The sequence below is a fragment of the Enhydra lutris genome, unplaced genomic scaffold (genome assembly GCF_002288905.1).
Source record: "Enhydra lutris kenyoni isolate GAN:26980312 unplaced genomic scaffold, ASM228890v2 scaffoldscaffold17, whole genome shotgun sequence".
Classification (NCBI taxonomy): domain Eukaryota; kingdom Metazoa; phylum Chordata; class Mammalia; order Carnivora; family Mustelidae; genus Enhydra; species Enhydra lutris.
The window spans coordinates 37,087,479-37,105,475 of NW_019154101.1; the positions used below are offsets into that span (position 1 = coordinate 37,087,479).

Here is a 17,997-nt window from a genome sequence, read left to right on the forward strand (position 1 = left end):
AAGTTATTCATTTTAATTCCAATATAGTTTACATACAACATATTAGTTTCAGGTGTACTGCAGTACAGTGATTCAATAACTCTATACATTGCTCAGTGCTTATTATGATAAGGGCACTCGTAATCCCCTTCACCTATTTCACCCATCTCCCCGCCCACCTCTCTTCTGAACACCATTAGTTTGTTCTCCACAGTTAAGAGTCTAGGAGTGCCTGGGGGGTTCAGTTGGTTAAATGTTTGACTCTTGATCTCAACTCCAGTCTTGATCTCAGGATTGTGAGTAAAGCCGGGTATTGGAGCCTACTTGAAAAACACACCCAGTGTGGGGCCTACTTAAAGAAAAAAAAAAAGTTAAAGCATCTGTTTCTTGGTTTGTTTCACTCTTTTTTTTTCCTCTGTTTCTTTGGTTCTTAAATCCCACCTATGATTTGTTTGAATTTTATAGTTTTCTAATGAGGCTGTCCCCATAAGGAATTTATACCATGTTTATGTAAGTACCATTATATTTACATTCTATTACATTACATTACATTATACATTATACATTATACATTACATTATATTACATTACATTTGTCAGAACTGAGTGTCATTTATTTTTTTTCCTTGAAGAGAGGTGTACTCACTACTTAAATTGAAGAGATGATGTCCTAGGACCCTGAAAAAAATAAGGCATGAATAGATTATAGGCAACACCCACATTTGCATTGTAATCAATCATGAATTCCAATTTGCCTGGGGGCATTTGCTTTGTAAATGTTTCTTTGTGACTAGGGATGTAGAATTGTGGCAAAAGTTCCTGTTTCATAATTGACTATGCCTATCACCAACTTGTAGAAAATAGGGTTTAAAGAAATCAGCTAGAGTGGCCTGCTTTCAACACTGAGACTTAGTGATGCAAGGCCCTGTCAGCTCCCACCAAAGATTACTATTCAGGCTCCGGGCACATAAGTAAGGTAAGGAGCTGCGGACTGAGGGGAACATCTGTCAGCTTCCCCAGAGTCTCCCCAACAAGATCATCATTCCAAGCGGAGGTATCCACAAGAAGACTGTCCCCTCAATCTGTGAGTTTCCTGCTGAGACTTCAATCTGTTCTCACTGTGTCACTTTTAGTAAGCTCATCTTTAAAACATATTCACCATTTGAGACCTGTTTGTTTTTTGTGGTGCCAATATTGTACTTTTAAATTTTCCTTATGGTCATGGAAGGATGCTGGCCGTGGTCCATGCACTTACAAAAATTATAAACCATTTTTGAGGAAGGACTCAGTCTTTTTGAAGATTGTGTTAAAGGGAAAGGTAAGACAAAGTCATGGAGCTGCAAGAAGAGGAGGAAATGAATGAAGAAAAAGAGAAGAAAATCATGTCTCGGCCCCAAGGTAAGGCTTTTTGGTGTAGAAAAACACGGTTTCTAAATGAATGGCACAAATTCATCTAAATGAACAAAATATGGATTATAAAAATGTTTAGTCTGTGAAAATTATGCTAGTTGAGAACAAATTTAATTGTTCCAATTCAAAACCAAAATTTAAAGGCTCATGATTAAACCATTACTTTATTATTAAAAGGCATGGCTTATTTGTAACATTCTGTTTATGCTTTTCTGTTTCACTTTTATCAGTTCCGCAGCACAGGGCAGTGGTGCAAAAAGGGGTTTAGCAGAAGTGAGTATTGAGTAAGTCTCATCTTAAAATAGTTTTGCAACATGTTATGCAAAATCACAGTTGCAGAAAAATCATTGAGAGCCATTAAGCAGATCAATTATACTATCTCTAGACCTGATATTTTTTTAGTCCATTCTCTCTCTGTCTCTCTGTCTCTCTCTCTCTCTCTCTCTCTCTTTTTAAGATTGTTTATTTGACAGAGAAAGAGACAGTGAGAGAGGGAACACAAGTGGGAGAGGAAGAAGCAGGCTTCCCATCTACCAGGGAGCCTGATGTGGGGCTTGATCCCAGGCGCTTAAGGACTGAGCTACCCAGGCACCCCTAGCCCATTCTCTTTGACAGAGCATGTTCTATTTGTACACATAGAACATCTGTCCATGCTCACCTTCAACCCTCTTGCAAGTATACCAATATATCAGAGGGAAGTTTTCACTTAATTGCAATTTGGGTTAAAATAAAAATATAGCCATGTCATTTCAAGAATTGTAGGCAGGGAGATTTAACTAACACCCAAATAGTCCATTTTCACCGCTAATTTTCTACTTCTCCTTGTGTATCGTGCACAGAAAAATAAGCTTACTATACAATAAGAAATTTGCTTTTCTAGGAGTTATCTGTTGCATTCTTTTTTCTTTCTTTTTAGTAATTTTTCTAAGCTTATTTAGATTTAGACATCACTCTTTGAGTGTAGGTAACAGGATAAGAGAAATTTGCTTCAGATAGTCCTTATTTTTTGGTTCTGTGGTCTTTAATGCTGTTCTTGGATTCTTAATTGAATCCAATAATCTTGGATTCTTAATTCTTTTTTAAAAATTTATTTTATTTAATTTTTTAATATTTTATTTATTTGTTTGACAGAGATCACAAGTAGGCAGAGAAGCAGGCAGAGAGAGAGGGAGAAACAGGCTCCCTGCTGAGCAGAGAGCCTGATGCTGGGCTGGATCCCAGGACTCTGGGATCATGACGTGAGCCGAAGGCAGAGGCTTAACCCTCTGAGCCACCCAGTCGCCCCTGGATTCTTAATTCTTAAGAACATGGACTTTTGTGTTGGACACAAGGATTTGAATCTAGGATCCTTTGCCTCCTGGTGTTGGGGCAGCGGGCAGGAGATTTTTAAGGCTCATTTCCTCCTCTGTCAAATGAGGTTGAATTGTACACCCCTTATAAATTTGTAATGAGAATTAAATAACATATGAAAGTGTTAGCATAGTAGTTGGCACATTGTAACTGAGCAATATGTATCAGTTGTCTTTATTTTATTTTTTTTTAAAGATTTTACTTATTTGTGTCAGAGAGCGGGGGAGCAACAGGCAGACGGAGAAAGCAGGCTCCCCACTGAGCAAGGACCCTGGGATCATGACCTGAGCTGAAGGCAGATGCTTAACTGACTGAAACACCCAGGCGTCCCCAGTTATCTTTAATATAAGTATTAGCATTATGGGGTTTATATATTTTTAAATGAGCTGATGTCTGCTAATAATTGTACCTTCAAATATTGAGCTTTCAAAGTGTGTCTTAGTCCACGTAGGCTATATGCTATAGCAAAAATACACGAGACTTTATGGCTTATAAATAGCAGAAGTTTACTTTGTCACAGTTCTGGAGACAGGAAAGTCCCAAGATCAAGGTGCCAACAGATTTGGTATCTAGTGAGAGCCTGCCTCCTGGTTCACAGATGGCTGTCTCCTTGCTGTGTTCTCACATGATGGAAGGGGCAGAGAGCTCTCTGGGGACTCTTCTATAAGAACATGAATCCCATTCTTGAGGGTTCCATCCCCATGATCTAATCACCTCCCAAGGCCCCACCTCCTAATATCATCACGTTGGGGATTAGGTTACAACATTCAAATTTTGGCCAGACACAAACATTCAGTGTATAGGAAAAGGTTAGAAACTATATTCTCTGGTAAACTGTATTTTGAGTAATGATGGTTTGTTTGCAGTGCTGAGGTACAGATTTTCTCATATCTAGAAATCATCTAGATATCAAGATATTTAATATCTTAAGCACTAACCTATTTATTTTATAATCTTCTTTATATATTTCCACAAACAATATTTTATGTAGAGAAAATATATGCAAGAAGATGTGCCTATGAATCAGAATATTTTTCTAGTCTGAGTGTACTGGAGAAAAATTTATATTATATGACATACAACATGGTTTCTTCAAAAAGCTGACTGGTAGATTGAAATAAAGAGATGCTAATATTATCAGGGAATATTTTTGTAGAGACTGTAGGTATAAAATTTTCAAAGTAGGGATTTATACACTGCAGTCTAGCTGATTAAGGATGCCTGTTCCCACCATGAAACAGAGACATGTTCAAATTAGAATAATTCGATGAAGGTAATATTATAATGGTATAGGCAGAGTGGAAATCTTAGGGACTCTCAGGCTGTCATACTCCAGGCCTGAGAACCATGAGTAGGGAGAGGTTTTCAGAACCAAGAAGGAGAGGGAATCATGTAGAACAGACCATCTTAGAGGAATAGTGACCTTCTGTTAGGAACACAGATAGTCCTTCTGCTTGGAATAAATTCCCCGACCTCATCCCCTGCTTCTGCTCTCCTGTTAGATCTCTCTCTTGGCTAAACCCAAGGCAAGCCAAAGAGAGGAGCCTGTTGCAATCATTCATTAAGATCAACCATCCAGGGTAGAGAGCAGAATGGAAGAAGGTAGAAAGTAAATCTGAAGGGCAAACAGAAGGTATGCTCACACATGCTGACATTATTAAAATCTTTAAAAAAGATTTAATAAAATTCTTTATTTTTCCTTGTTATTATATTCATTGGTGGCTAGTGTTTATAAACAAGTTGAAGCTTTAAAAACATGCACTAGACAAGATCCTTCCAGGAATTTTTGAGCTACTTTTTAAACAATAAGAGAAAAGAACGTGGCTTAAAATCCCTGTTTTGTTTAAAAAGAAAAAAAGTGTTAGATCCATATTCTTCAATCTCTTTATACCAGGGTGTCACCCTCTAAAATGTTATCTTAGTGTCCTGAGCTCCCAAGTTCTGCTCAGTGCTTACTTTTGTCATTCATTCACCCATCATTCAACAAATATTTTTAAGAATCTCTAATGTCGTAGGTATTGTGTTAGGCTTTGGGTAAAAAGTAGTAAGTGGAAATATAATCTCCATTCTGAATCTAAAAATATTTTTTGAAACCAATGGTTTAGTAGATAACTATTTTGAGTGACATAAAGACTTACCTAATTTAGCAAATCTGTGTTCATCAAGGTAATCATCTAGAACAACAGAACCACAAAATCACGGAAAAGTCCAAATCTAATATTTAAACACAAAAATTTGAGACCTTGCATGGCAGGCACTTATATATGCAGGCAGGGCCTTAGACTTTTTTTTTTTTTAAAGATTTTATTTATTCATTTGACAGACAGAGATCACAAGTAGGCAGAGAGGCAGGCAGAGAGAGGAGGAAGCAGGCTCCCCGCTGAGCAGAGAGCCCGATGCGGGGCTCAATCCCAGGATCCTGGGATCATGACCTGAGCTGAAGGCAGTGGCTTTAACCCACTGAGCCACCCAGGTGCCCTGGGCCTTAGACTTTTTAGATAGCATATTTCTTCCCTCTCAAAGAAAGACCTTTATCTTAAATTTTAAGCTGTCCAATTCTGGAAAAACTTATCCAAATATGATTTGTGGGACAAAGCACAGGGCACTAGCAGGATCTAGAAAGCACTGCCCAATATAGTAACCAAAGAACTGGTAATGTTCACCGTGATGTTCTACTCTCTGCAGTCCAATAGAGTGGACACTAATAACCACCAGTTATGGTGGCCATTGGGCACTGAAAATGTCACTGAGACTGAGAAACTGAATTTAAATTTTTGCTTAATCTTAATTAATTTAAATAGCTACCTGTGGCTACAATAGGGGACGGTGTGAATCTAAAACAAGATATGCAAGATGGGGCTTGCCATCTTAATCTCATTTCCCTTTTCAACAGGGTTAATGACAGCTGTTCATTTACTCATACAACATCATGTGTCCAGCAGCGTGTCATGAAGAGAGGAAATCAGAGATAGGTTCTAAGAAGTAACAAGTGAGGCAAGGAGGTGGAGATATCAGAACGCTTGTGTTTTGCTAGTGTAAGTGTAAAACAGTGCAGCTTCTGTGAAAAATGGTATGATGATACGACAAAAAAAATTATACAGAGAATTACCATGGGATCCAGCAATTCCACTTCTGGGTATATACACCAGAAAAATGAAATCAATGACTGAAAAAGAAATATTATTCAGCCTTTAAAAGGAAAAAGATTTGGACACACGTGCTGTAGCATAGATAAACCTTGAAGCTATAATGCCGAGTGAAACAAGCCAGTTATGAAAGGACAAAGATTGTGCCATTCTACTTACAGGAATGTCTAGAGTAGTTAAATTCATAGAGACAGAAAGTAGAGTGGTGGCAGCTAGGGGTGGGGAAGTGGGGGATTGGAGAATTAAGTGTTTAATGGGTACAGAGTTGTCAGTTGGGAGGGTAGATAAAAAATTCTGGAAATGGATGGTGATGGTTACGTGACAATGCTAATGTACTTTTGGAGCTGAACTTTACACTTTAAAATGGTGACAAAGGTATATTTTATGTCACATATATTGTATCACACACAAAAAAGACAGGTGAAACATACGTCCTCAAGGAGTTTGCAAATTAGTATGGTGAAGAGAAATGGTGGTTGGGGATTGCTACATGGTGTGGGGATAAAAAATGACTATTCACTGAGGGTGGTGGAGGAGATTGAGAGCGGTGGCTGGGCTAGATGACCTGCCAATCCTGAGATTCAATGGGTTTATGAACGCTTCAAATTTGGGATGGCAGGAGGATACAAAATGGTATACAGAGGACAGGACTTCATTTCATGTAGCTGCTATGGCTCTTTCCAAGTGCTTGTCCTTCTTTATTTGTGTTTAACCTAAAGTCCTCATCCATACTCCTGGTTCAAAAAATCTGCACTGGAGGTGAGAGCCAAGCTCTCCAGAAAAAAATGTATAAAACATAGGAGACCTACCTGGGAGCCTAGAAGGGGGTGGGCATAGCAATTGCAGAAAGCCCAGGTCAGTCTAGACTTTGTTATTATCAGTATCTTTAGCCGTTCCACATCTAAGTCTCGAAGATCCCACTCTGATAACCAACTTGCATTTTCCAACTGAATCTCTCTAATCCCCCACTGCACAATTCCTTGACACGCTGGAGCCTCCCATCCATTCACCTAACACCTTTTCACTTTGCCTCAACACCGTCATTCATGTCCTCTCTTCTCTCCTTGGTTTAAAAGCCATGTCCCTTCCTTATAATCATTCCCTTGCATAGATGCTCCACACTCTTGTTCCTCTCTCCTCCATCATATTCAGCTGGCAACTCCAAACTCTGGTTGTACCTGGACCTCTGCCTAGCTTTATTTGAACCCAAATAGGCAAACAAGGCTGGTGAGAATACACAACTCTACCAACTGGCCTCCCTTCATATCATGGTCCCTGACTTCAAATGAACCCTTAGGGTTAACCAGTAATCTGACTATACTATCAAAGTCTATTTACCGTGTCACTGTCCCTGGATGATATTTCATACTTTCTATCCTCTTCTCAAACTTCTTCTCTTTCCATTGATAACCTTGCTTCTTCGTTGATAAAACATTTTTCTGCCTCCGCGTTTACCAGCATCTGTGCTCATATGTTCTGCCTCCACCCCCAGCTATCAGAAAAGAATTCTATTTTCTCTATCTTCTCCAATTTAACCCCAATATTCCTTTTGTGCATTGGATCCCACCCCTGCTCATCTATTCAAGAACATTGCTACAACAATGATCTTTACTCCTCGGCATCATCACTTTTTCCTTCTCTTTTAGTTCATGGCCATGAGCATACAAACAGGCATATCTTCTAATCAAAAATAAAAATCTCTCTCTTGACCATATATTTCTTCCAGCTATTGGCCCATTTTCTGTCTCCATTTGCTCTTTTTTCATTCTCTCTGGGCCCAATCCAGACAGGCTTTGATCACTACACACCACCAAAATTCTTAGCAAGTGTGCCAGTGACTTCCAGGTGGTCAAGCCCATTGCTGTTTTCAGTTCTAATTTTACCCACTTTAGCAGCTTTTGATAGAGTTAGTAATTCTTGAAACATTGTTTTAATTTGGCTTCCGGAATACCACTGTTTGTGTTTGTTAGTCTAACTCCTATATCACTGATTATACCTTCTCATTCTCCTTTTCTGATTCTTCATCTTCCTGATCTCTGACTTTCAGAGAGTCCTGGGCTCAGATTTCACACATTTAAATTCTATCTGCGGGTGCCTGGGTGGCTCAGTTGTTAAGCATCTGCCTTTGGCTCAGGTCATGATTCTAGGACCGTGGGATAGAGCCCCAACTCCATCGGGCTCCCTGCTAGGTGGGAAGCCTGCTTCTCCCTTTTCCACTGCCCCTGCTTGTGTTCCCTCTCTTGGTGTCTCTGTCTCTTCATCAAATAAATAAATAAAATCTTTAAAATAAATAAATAAGTAAATAAATTCTATCTGCACATCACCTATATGCTAAACACTCCCAATTAATAGCATTATCATAGACTCATCTATCTAAATGCCTTCTTGGCAACTCCAAACTTAAAGTGTCCAAAATGGAACTCAGTCCCTTGCAACCCTTTCCTCCCCTCCCCCAACCTCACGACTTACTTCTCAAGCAGTCTTCCCCGGTTAGCATAAGAAACCTCTTTTCTTCTAATTGCTCATCCTGATCCTTTTTACTCTCTCACGTCCTACATTCAGTTAATCAGTCTTGTCAGCATCTCCTTGGAAATATATCCAGAACCTGCCCACTTCTTACCAGCTGTACTGCTGGGGGTTTGAATCAGTGAGGGTTGTCAGAGAAACAGAACCATGTATATATGAATGAAACATATATATTATGGAGGCTGAGAACTTCCAAGATCTGTAGTCGGCAAGATGGAGACCCAGGAAAGTCTGTGGTATAATTCCTGTCTGAGTCCAAATGCCTGAGAAGCAGGAGAGTAAATGGTGTCACTTCCAGTTTGAGGGCAAGTCAGAAGGCAGGAAAAAACTGATGTCCCAGCTCAAAAACAGGCCCAAAGAGGACAAATTTTTTCTTCCCCAGCCTATTGTTCTATTCAGGCCTTCAACAGAGTGGATGAGGCCCACCCATACTAGGGAGGGCAATTTGCTTTACTCATTCTATAGATTGAATCTATAATGGTGTAGAGGATATAAATCTCCCCTGCAGAACAATTTGTAAAATTGGGCTTCTTCCACCCTCTTCTCTAATTCGTCAACACAACAGTTAAAAAAAAAAAAAAAAAGCCATATCAGGTTACCCTTCTACTAAAAATTCTTTGATGTTTTCCTTTCTCAATCAAGGTAAAGTATTAAAACTATCATGACCACCAAGGCCCTACATACTCTGTTCTCCACCCCTAGCTCCACCACCCATTGTCTTTCTCCCAATCATTCTGTTCCACCCACATTGACCCTACTCCTAGAAGCTAAGCATCCTCCTGCCTCAGGGCCTTTACATCTGCAGATCTCTCTGGTTGAAATAGTCATAACTCAAATAGCCACACTGTTTCCTCCCTCACACTGTTTTATCTTAGAGGCCTTTGGAATAAACCCGTTTTTTTTTGTTTTGTCTTTAGTTTATTATAACACCCCTCATCTCTCTTATTTTGTTTTACTTTTAAAATTAATCTCATGTTTTGGAACAATTTTAGATTTACAGAAAAACTGCAAGGATAGTATAGAGGGTTCTTCAAAACCTTGTTCCCATTTTCCTCTACTATTATAATCTTACAATTAGTATGGCATATCATCACAACTAATGAACCAATCTTGATACTGTACTGCTAATGAAAGTCCATACTTTATTCAGAGTTTATTAGTTTTTTAAAAAGATTAATTTATTTATTTGAGAGAGGGAGAGATCAAGAGCAGGAACTTGGCGGGGTGGGGGGGGGTGGATGGAGAATCTCAATCAGATTTCCTGCTGAAGGGAGCACCCTCTAAGGTTCCATCTCACAACCCTGAGATCATGACCTGAACTGAAATCAGGAAGCAGACTCTTAATGGACAGAACCACTTAGGTGACCTCTCCTTAGTTTTTACCCAATGGCCTTTTTCTGTTGTAGGATCCCATTCAGGATACTACACACATTTAGGTGTAATGTCTCCTTAGCCTCCTCTAGGCTGTGGCCGTTTTTCAAACTTTCCTTGTTTTTGATGACATGGACAGCTTAGAGAAATATTGGTGGGGTATTTTGCAGGATGTTCCTCTGTTGGAATTTGATGTTTTTCTTATGATAAACTGGGGTTATGGGCCTGGGGAGGAAGGCCACAGAGGTAAAGTGACATTTTCATCACATATCAAGTGCTTATACTAACAATGATATATTTATGACTGTTACTGTTGACCTTGATCATTTGGCTGAGGCCCTGTTTTTTAGGTGTCTCCACTATGAAGTTACTCTTTTTCCCCCCTTCCGTACCTTACATTTTGGGATTAGTCACTTTGATCACCCCATACTTAAGGAGTGAGAAGTTATGTTCACATAAATTTTTACAAATTCTTCTGCAGGAGAGATTTATCACCTCTCCACCATTTATTTATTCATTCAACTACTTATATCATTAGAAACTCACGGATTTTCTTTTTACTTTGGCTTGCAGTCTGATACCACTTTATTTGTTAATTTTCTCAAATTGTTCTAGCTTTAGCCATTGGGAACTCTCTCAGTTGGCTTCTGCCTTTCTCTGAAACTCCCCATCAATGAGAGTTGTTTTAGTTTGTTGGTTGGTTTTTTGTGTGTTTTTTTTGTTTTGTTTTTGTTGTTCTTTTTTTTTTTTTATTTTTTTAGTATTTCCTAACTTTTGAGCCTCAGTCTTGTTTTTCGAGACACCACCATTTCACATAATACAACCTTTATCCGTTTATCTTTCCGCACTGGAATGCCAGGTCGTCGAGGACAGGACAGGGTCTCGGCGCTACTTTTAACCGGGAAAGCATCCCCAGTCCTAGAGCGGACTCTCCGTCGGTTCTGACTGAATGAATGAACCCGGCTGGGTCTCAGGGCTACTTGAAAGGGGTGAGTCCGAGGAGGCTCTGGCAAGACGGTGCTCAGCCTCCCTGCCCGCCGCTTGGCGGGTCCCTCAGGTGCACTCCAGCCCCAGCCTCTCGCAGTCACACCCACACCCAGAACCTGCCCCGCGCGTCCGCGCCGCGCCCAACGCAGCGGCCGGCAAACGTCACCAGCGCCGGGGGGATTCCCGGGGAAAGTCCGGGGCCTTCGGGCCCCCTCCCCGCGCGGAGATGAGGGAGCCGGTGAGGTGCCTCGAGCAGCCCGCGGAGAGCGCCCGTGGGCTCCCAGGACAGCGGAGGCCGCCGGAGCGGGCCGGGCCAGACCGCCTGCTCTCCGGACGCCCGGACTCCGGGCGGGGCGGGGTGGGGCGCGCGGGCGGCCGGCGCAGTCGTCCCGGGGCGGGGCCTGCTCCCCCAGCTGTGAGCTGCCGACACCAGGGGCTGGGCGGGTGGCGTCCAGATGCGGCGGCGGCGGCGCGGAGCTCGGGCGACTGAGCAGCAGCCCAGTCCCGGCAGCGGGAGGCGCCGGGAGCCTCGCCGCCAGGCGTCTGGCAACAGGTTTCCTTCCGTCTCACGACTCCCAGCGTGGGACCCGCGCCCTTCTTGGTTCGCACGCTCCGTCCTGTTCCTGGTTCGTTTTCCGCCTTTGTACCTGATTTTCTCTCCTTAACTCTCCAGGAGCGAGGATGCGCCCCGCTAGGCTGAGAGCCGCGGGGGGCGCCGGCTGGCCTCGCTGGCTGGGGCCTGGAGGGGTGGCTTTAGGTTGATTTCGGGTCTGTCCCGAGGGCTCATGCCGCCGCCTCGCGCCTTAGGGAACTCGGCTCTGGGTTTCTCCTGTACAGCGGAGTGCCTTTCCGCCCCTCCCAATAGGCAAGGGACCGCGCATTTAGGGCTTCTTACAAATTATTTCAGGTACCTGTTGATAGGCTTTCCTTACTAAGTGTGCACCTCAGACTACTTTAGTTTTAAGTCGAGAGGCTGAAGGTCTTCTGAATTACCAGGGACATTACTTCGCTATGATCACCTGTTCTTTCCCTCCCTTCCTTCATTTACTTATGAGAGAGTGAGGGGGGGGGGCGGGAGAGAGAGAGAGAGAGACTGAGACTCTCAAGCAGGATCCACGCCCAGCGCAGAGCCCGACTCAGGGCATGATCTCAGGACACTGAGATCATGACTTGAGCAGAAATCAAGAGCCTGCCGCTTAACCAACTGAGCCACCCAGGTGCTGGTCACTCCCAATTTTAGGTTGCACTTTCTCAAAAACACTGGAATGGGTACTTCTGAACTTGAACTTAACAATGGGAATCAGGAGCAGAAAATACGGAAAAATTGATATTGCCTTGAAATAGTTCCTTCCAAGCCCACATAAAAAGACTTTATTTTTTTTAGAAGAATGAAGACAAGAAATAGTGGCAGGGTAACTTCAAGAACCACACAGTCCTGAGGGAATTCTAGACTTCTCTGACAATAGCTGCGATCTGTATTACTTCCTGTGGTTCTCATGCACTTGTTGAAGGCGTTTCTCAGCAAAGGGAGGAGTTGTTATTTCCACAGGGGTATCCAAAAATGACTCACAGCGCTGCTTATTTAATTGTGAGGCTTTGTTAATGAACTTTTGAAAAGTGAGGTTTGCTCTGGGTATGTGTAAAGTAAGACTAAGATGTAAAGTTCTTGCGCTGCTAAACTGGGACTGGTGGTATAGGAAGTAACAGTTCAAGTTTTCAGTTTCCTAAAGCGACTGATGGTACCGCCTACCAGCTAGGGTCACTAGGCTGATGTAAGATAAATACTCAAATCATGTGCTTTGCTGCAGAGGCCCAAGAGAAAATTAAGTAAAAACCATATGTTATTACTTTCACTGGTATGGCATGGTATGGTATGGTAGAAAAACATCATTTTACATAGGGATTGAATTTCACTCTCTGAATTCAAATATTTTGGACAGTTTGTCTTTAGGAAATTAGTGCCACATGAAAATATTTGAAGATGGTGGATACCTGTTGGAAGTGAAGATATTAAAATATTTAAGCTGATAGGTTCCAATGCAGCTGGATAGTGGCTCTTCAGAAAGGACTGTACACTGTCCTAAGACACAGTAGAGAAGGGGACAGCATCTCTGTTGGAGCTGAGTTGAGCTGAGGTCAGCCCAGCAAACAGTTATCAAGCACCTTCTCTGTGCCAGACTTTTCACAGAGCTCTGGTTATAGTCATGAATAAGATACGATGTTGCTGAAAAGGGCCATAAACATTAGTGTGGAAGGTTGGAAAATCCCATGAAGGAGACAGGCGCTCTGACAAATCTGTGTCCATGCTAGAGCTTCCGTCCCAATATGTTTCTGCAGATTTGAATGAACTGTGTCAGCATAATGAATAAGCTGTGCTTATTCAGTAAACATTTCATTTAACGAGTGATTTAGCAATGCATTAATTAGAAAGGCATGATTCTTAAAGTGTTTAAATTAACCATATTTCATATTATTTAATAACTATGTTAAAAAAAAAAAAAACCAGCTTCTTATTACCCCCAGACAATGGCAGACACTCAGAGTTACTTACCTTTTAAAAACAGAGAGGCGGGGTGCCTGGGTGGCTCAGTGGGTTAAAGCCTCTGCCTTTGGCTCAGGTCATGATCCCAGGACCCTAGGATCAAGCCCCGCATCCAGCTCTCTGCTCAGCGGGGAGCCCGCTTCCCTTCCTCTCTCTCTACCTGCCTCTCTGCCTACTTGTGATCTCTGTCTGTCAAATAAATAAATACACTCTTTAAAAAAAATAAATAAAAACAGAGAGGCTAGTTAATGGCCTATAAGTTTATAATACCATATTGAAACAACTTTCTGGTTATTGTTTTTTAGAGTTCAAATCAATCTTCCCTAACACATCACAGCTGTACAAGTCAAATGTACAAGTCATTTAGTGATGACTAAATCTACTGTGTCACAGTTTACAGTTGAGATTAAAGTCTGGTGAGGTACTTTTGGACTGGATGCCAAAATAAATTTAATTTCTACAATTCCATAAGGTATGCCACTAGTATTCCAACTAGTGGGGGAAAGAATGCCAAGTCTGAGACAACTCTTCCTCAGTTTTCATATTTCACTTCTCCCTCGAGGGCCTCAAAGTTACTATGAGAAAGAAAGGATCAAATATGTTCTTCATCATTGTACTCCCTGACCTTGATACAGGCATTACATCATGGCAGGTATTAGGAAGTATTTATTGATTAAATAATGACCCTCAATGTAAGAGGGGAACTGCCAGGCAGATGGAGGGATAGTTGACTCAGCAGAAAGATCAGCACTGTACTGTCAGCCTGGTTAGTATGGGCACAGGGTGAGGGCTGGAGAGACAGATTGGGTCACATCACCAAGTCCCATGTGCCATGTTGGACCTGTGACTTCATGCTATAGAAGACTTCAGCAGATGAGTTAGATATGTGTTTTTGGAAAGACAATTTAGAATCAAAGTGGAGAATAGATTGGATGAGTACAATACTAGCCTTCAGGAGACACAGAGGAGATTACTATAATATTTGAGAAAAGAAATTGGAGAAGGTTTTAGTCAGGCAGTGACAGTGAGGATTGGAAAAGAGGGAAGGAGCTGACATGTCTAATGAGAAGAACTTGACCACATCTTTAGGGGTGGGCAGTGAGGGAGAGGAAGGAGTTTAGGATGACTCCTACATGCCTAGTTAATGACTAGGATTGGAACATAAGTAGAAGAATAGGTTTGTGCTAAGGGACCATGGGGCCCTTATACAGTGCTTGGCACATAATTAGTGCTCATTAGTTTTTGAATGAATAATAATAGCTAAAATGTATAAAGTGCTTATTAGGGCCAGGCACTATTCTAGGCTCATTATGTGAATTCAGTCTTTTACTTCTCATTGTATTCCTGTGAGTTAGGTACGATAACTGACTACTTTTGACAGGTGAAGAAAGTGTAATGTTAGTAACTGATAGAGCTAGCAATTGATCCTATGCACTTGGTTCCAGAGCTTACATTCTGAACCACATTGCTTTGATATGGTATCTCTAAGAATGAATGAATGAATGCATGAGTGGATGAGTAAGTGAATGAATGAGTGAACAAAGTCTCAGACACAGTGGTCAACTCAAATCACTGTCTTGACGTCAACAATTCTTCCTCATCCAGGGACGGCCCAATATATAAGATGGGCCCTCAGTGGCCCTATTGTGCTGTATGGCATCACTCCCCCTACCTTCACCCCAAGATATATTTGGTTGCTCTAGGAATAAGCCTAGAAACTCCCCTTATCTTTACTCCTCCACACCCACCAAAGAATTTAATCAGTTCTTTCTCACAATCTGGGGAAAGCAGCTTTTTCTGCCAAGGGTCCTATCTGCAAGCTTTAATAAAACCACCATTTTGCACTTAAAAAAAAAAAAAAGGAATAAGCCTAGAGTAATCAGAGAATTTATCCTGGGAATTTTAAACACTGTTATGGAAACTCACTCTGGCTGTGAATTTCCAAAACTTCAACAAACGTGTCTTTGGAGCTGCCTTGATTACCACTCTCCCCAGACACTGATTGTTATTGCTTTGCATTTCTTAGGTGCAATCAGTGATCTGCTGCTGAAATCTGTAGTATCCCTCATGTGGGGAAACAGAAATGTTGGCCAGGGGATATTAATCTACAGAGCAGGGTCCAATGGTAGAAGAATTGCTAACAAATTCTGGCAGGTGGAAAACTCCAAATCTTAGACTCAGATTTCTAGGGGCTGGGGCCTGTTTTCTATTTTTAGTATCCAGGTAGATTCCTTTGGTCCCAATAAAATTATTTTTGACAAACAAGCCTAGCTTCCCACTTCCCCCCAAAATCTGGCCTCAGCTCTTCGCTGTTCTCATGATTTTATGAGTTAGGTTAAGACTTTGATATTTGTTCAGCAAGCAGGGCCTACTTATCTTTTTCACAGAAACCTCTTCTTTGAACTATTTAAGGGTTATAAGCTCTGAATTAATATTCTACCCAACTGAATCAGCAAACTTAAGTTTGAAGTTTTAAAATACTTTCTCCACGTATGAAGGACATGTTTCATTCAGGATTTCTTCAGGCTTAACAGGAAATCATGGTATTTATAGCTTCCCACTATATGGGAAGACACTATGTGGGGAAACATAGCTTCCCACTATATGGGAGACATGAAGTCTTCTGGAATGATCCAGCCCACATAATCACCCTTTGGTTTGAAATCCTGTATGCCTGCCTGTAATTCATTCAGTGCTCTGATAAGAAACAGAAGGATTTTGGCTAATATTTCATGTGGCTTTGTCTTGCCTCTTCATTTCAATTGTGGTTTCTCTGAGAGCAGAGCATCACTGAACTTGGAAGATTTCATAGGTCTCTCAGCTTCCTTCCAGTTATAATCATTCTGTGACTTTTGCTGATAATAAAGCCATCTGTTAGATTAAGCTGTTTGTTAGCCACTCCTTCTGAGGATACAGGACATTATTTGTGTATCTCATAGAAGTTCTTGATAAGGCTCAGTAATTTGGTAGTTTTTAATAAAAAGCACAGTTTTAGAATTGATAATTTCCAGTTACTCTTTTTGAACTAACTCAGCGTTTTCAACTTGATTTATGTGTTTTTTTTTCTTTTCTTTTTAGTGGCTACAGTATCAAGGTAATCCAGAAAATCCTTAGTTGCCTGGAAAAGTATTCCTCATTTTATGTACTTGTTTCCCTGTTCAAAGTTGTAAAAGAGATTCCATTACTCATTGCATAACTTATTGTGTAAAAATGTGAATTCTGACTTTAGAGAGGAGTGGAAATTGCTCTGTTGCTATCTTCATATGGAAACAGTGAACAAATATTGTTCTGTCTTCTGTTTCAGTTTCGGGATTGTGGTAATGCGCACCAGACCTCCTGGTTTTATTTCTTTTTCTTTCTTTCTTTTTTTTTTTTTTTATTGTGTGCCTAGCTGTATTGATTAGTAACAAATATGTTGATTTGAGAAAGTAGCAGCCAGTATGTAAGATGAACTGTATCATATTGTTAGATATCCTACATCCTCCTCCCTTCTTCCTTGATTACTATGTGGTAAACCAGGATGTGGTGATGTTAGCTAATAGTATTACTAGCTAACTCATTTTAAAGTACTCTCATATATGTTTTCTCTTTTAATTCCCATAAAAACCTGGCAAAACAGAAATGGTAAGTATTATTGTTGTCATCTGTATTCGAATTTTATACTTGAGGAAGGACACACTTAGAGAAATTAAGTGACCACCCGATTACCCAGGAGGTCAGATACAGAGGTCCACTACACTGTGCTGTCAGTGCTTGACTGAAAAAGGCAAGTTCAGCATCTTCGGTCACATTCCTTGCAAATAGACGGTGAGGTTTGCAGACAGGAGGTTTATGGGAAATACTGTGGGAGCAGCACTTGTCAGGGAGAGAGAGCATCAGGATTATGCAGAGGGAGAAATTGAACTTCAGCACATGCACAGTGGGACCTCAAGAGCAGTAAACTTTGGAGCAGGAATGGCCCTTCAGAATTGTTCTGCATGCAAGGGAGCTAGCTGGCCATTGGCATTCCCTGCATTGACTAGTCACTGGATATGGGCTACACCCAGGCACGAGGTGCAGATTCCTTCAGTCAAAGGCAATTCCTGGAGCTCTGAGCCTTCAGGAGCCAACATTTCTGGCAGCTGGGGGAGTGAGGGCCTTGGTCCTGAAGGGGTTCCAAATATCACATCATCCACAACCATTGGAAAATCCGAATATCTCATCTTCCACAACCATTGGAAGAGAGCATTCTCTGCTGCAGCCTTGTTTGTGTCTTTTGACCCAGACTGTTGTTCTGCTGAGTGGAGCCCAGAAAGTTGGCATTTTTTCCAAGGCCCTTAAGGATTTATAATAGCTGACACAGGTAGCAAGAAGACAAAGTAGCTTTAATCCTAGGAAGATGAGGAGCAGAAAGGAAGCCCAGTGTGCAAAGGCTGGGATGAGTGGAGAGATGGTGCCTCATAGAAGACTCATTTCTGACGCCCACAGTTAACAAAAGCCCTCGGCTGTCCTGATGCAGAACAAAGTATAATGCATACTGGCCTTTGCTGTAATTCAGGACTTTACCATTGTTGAATGGCAAACAATTTTGTGATATTAACCTATGTTTTCTCTCTCGTTTCTCCCTTCTTCCCTCTCTCATCTTTCTATGCCTTTGAAAAGCCCAGACCAGTCCAGTGACTCTCAATATGTAGCCTGTAGATTATA

General features: G+C 41.4%; 1 protein-coding gene across 4 annotated transcripts in view; it reads left to right on the forward strand.

Moving 5' to 3' along the window:
• The first annotated feature begins 930 nt into the window (after positions 1–930).
• LOC111147533 (syntaxin 11) overlaps positions 931–17,997 on the forward strand; it is a 52,528-nt gene continuing 35,461 nt past the window's right edge. The window contains exon 1 of one of the 4 annotated variants that reach the window (XM_022503601.1): positions 931–955. The gene's annotated coding sequence lies outside the window, so the exon portion shown is untranslated. The other 3 variants (XM_022503603.1, XM_022503600.1, XM_022503602.1) reach the window with 3 other exon arrangements.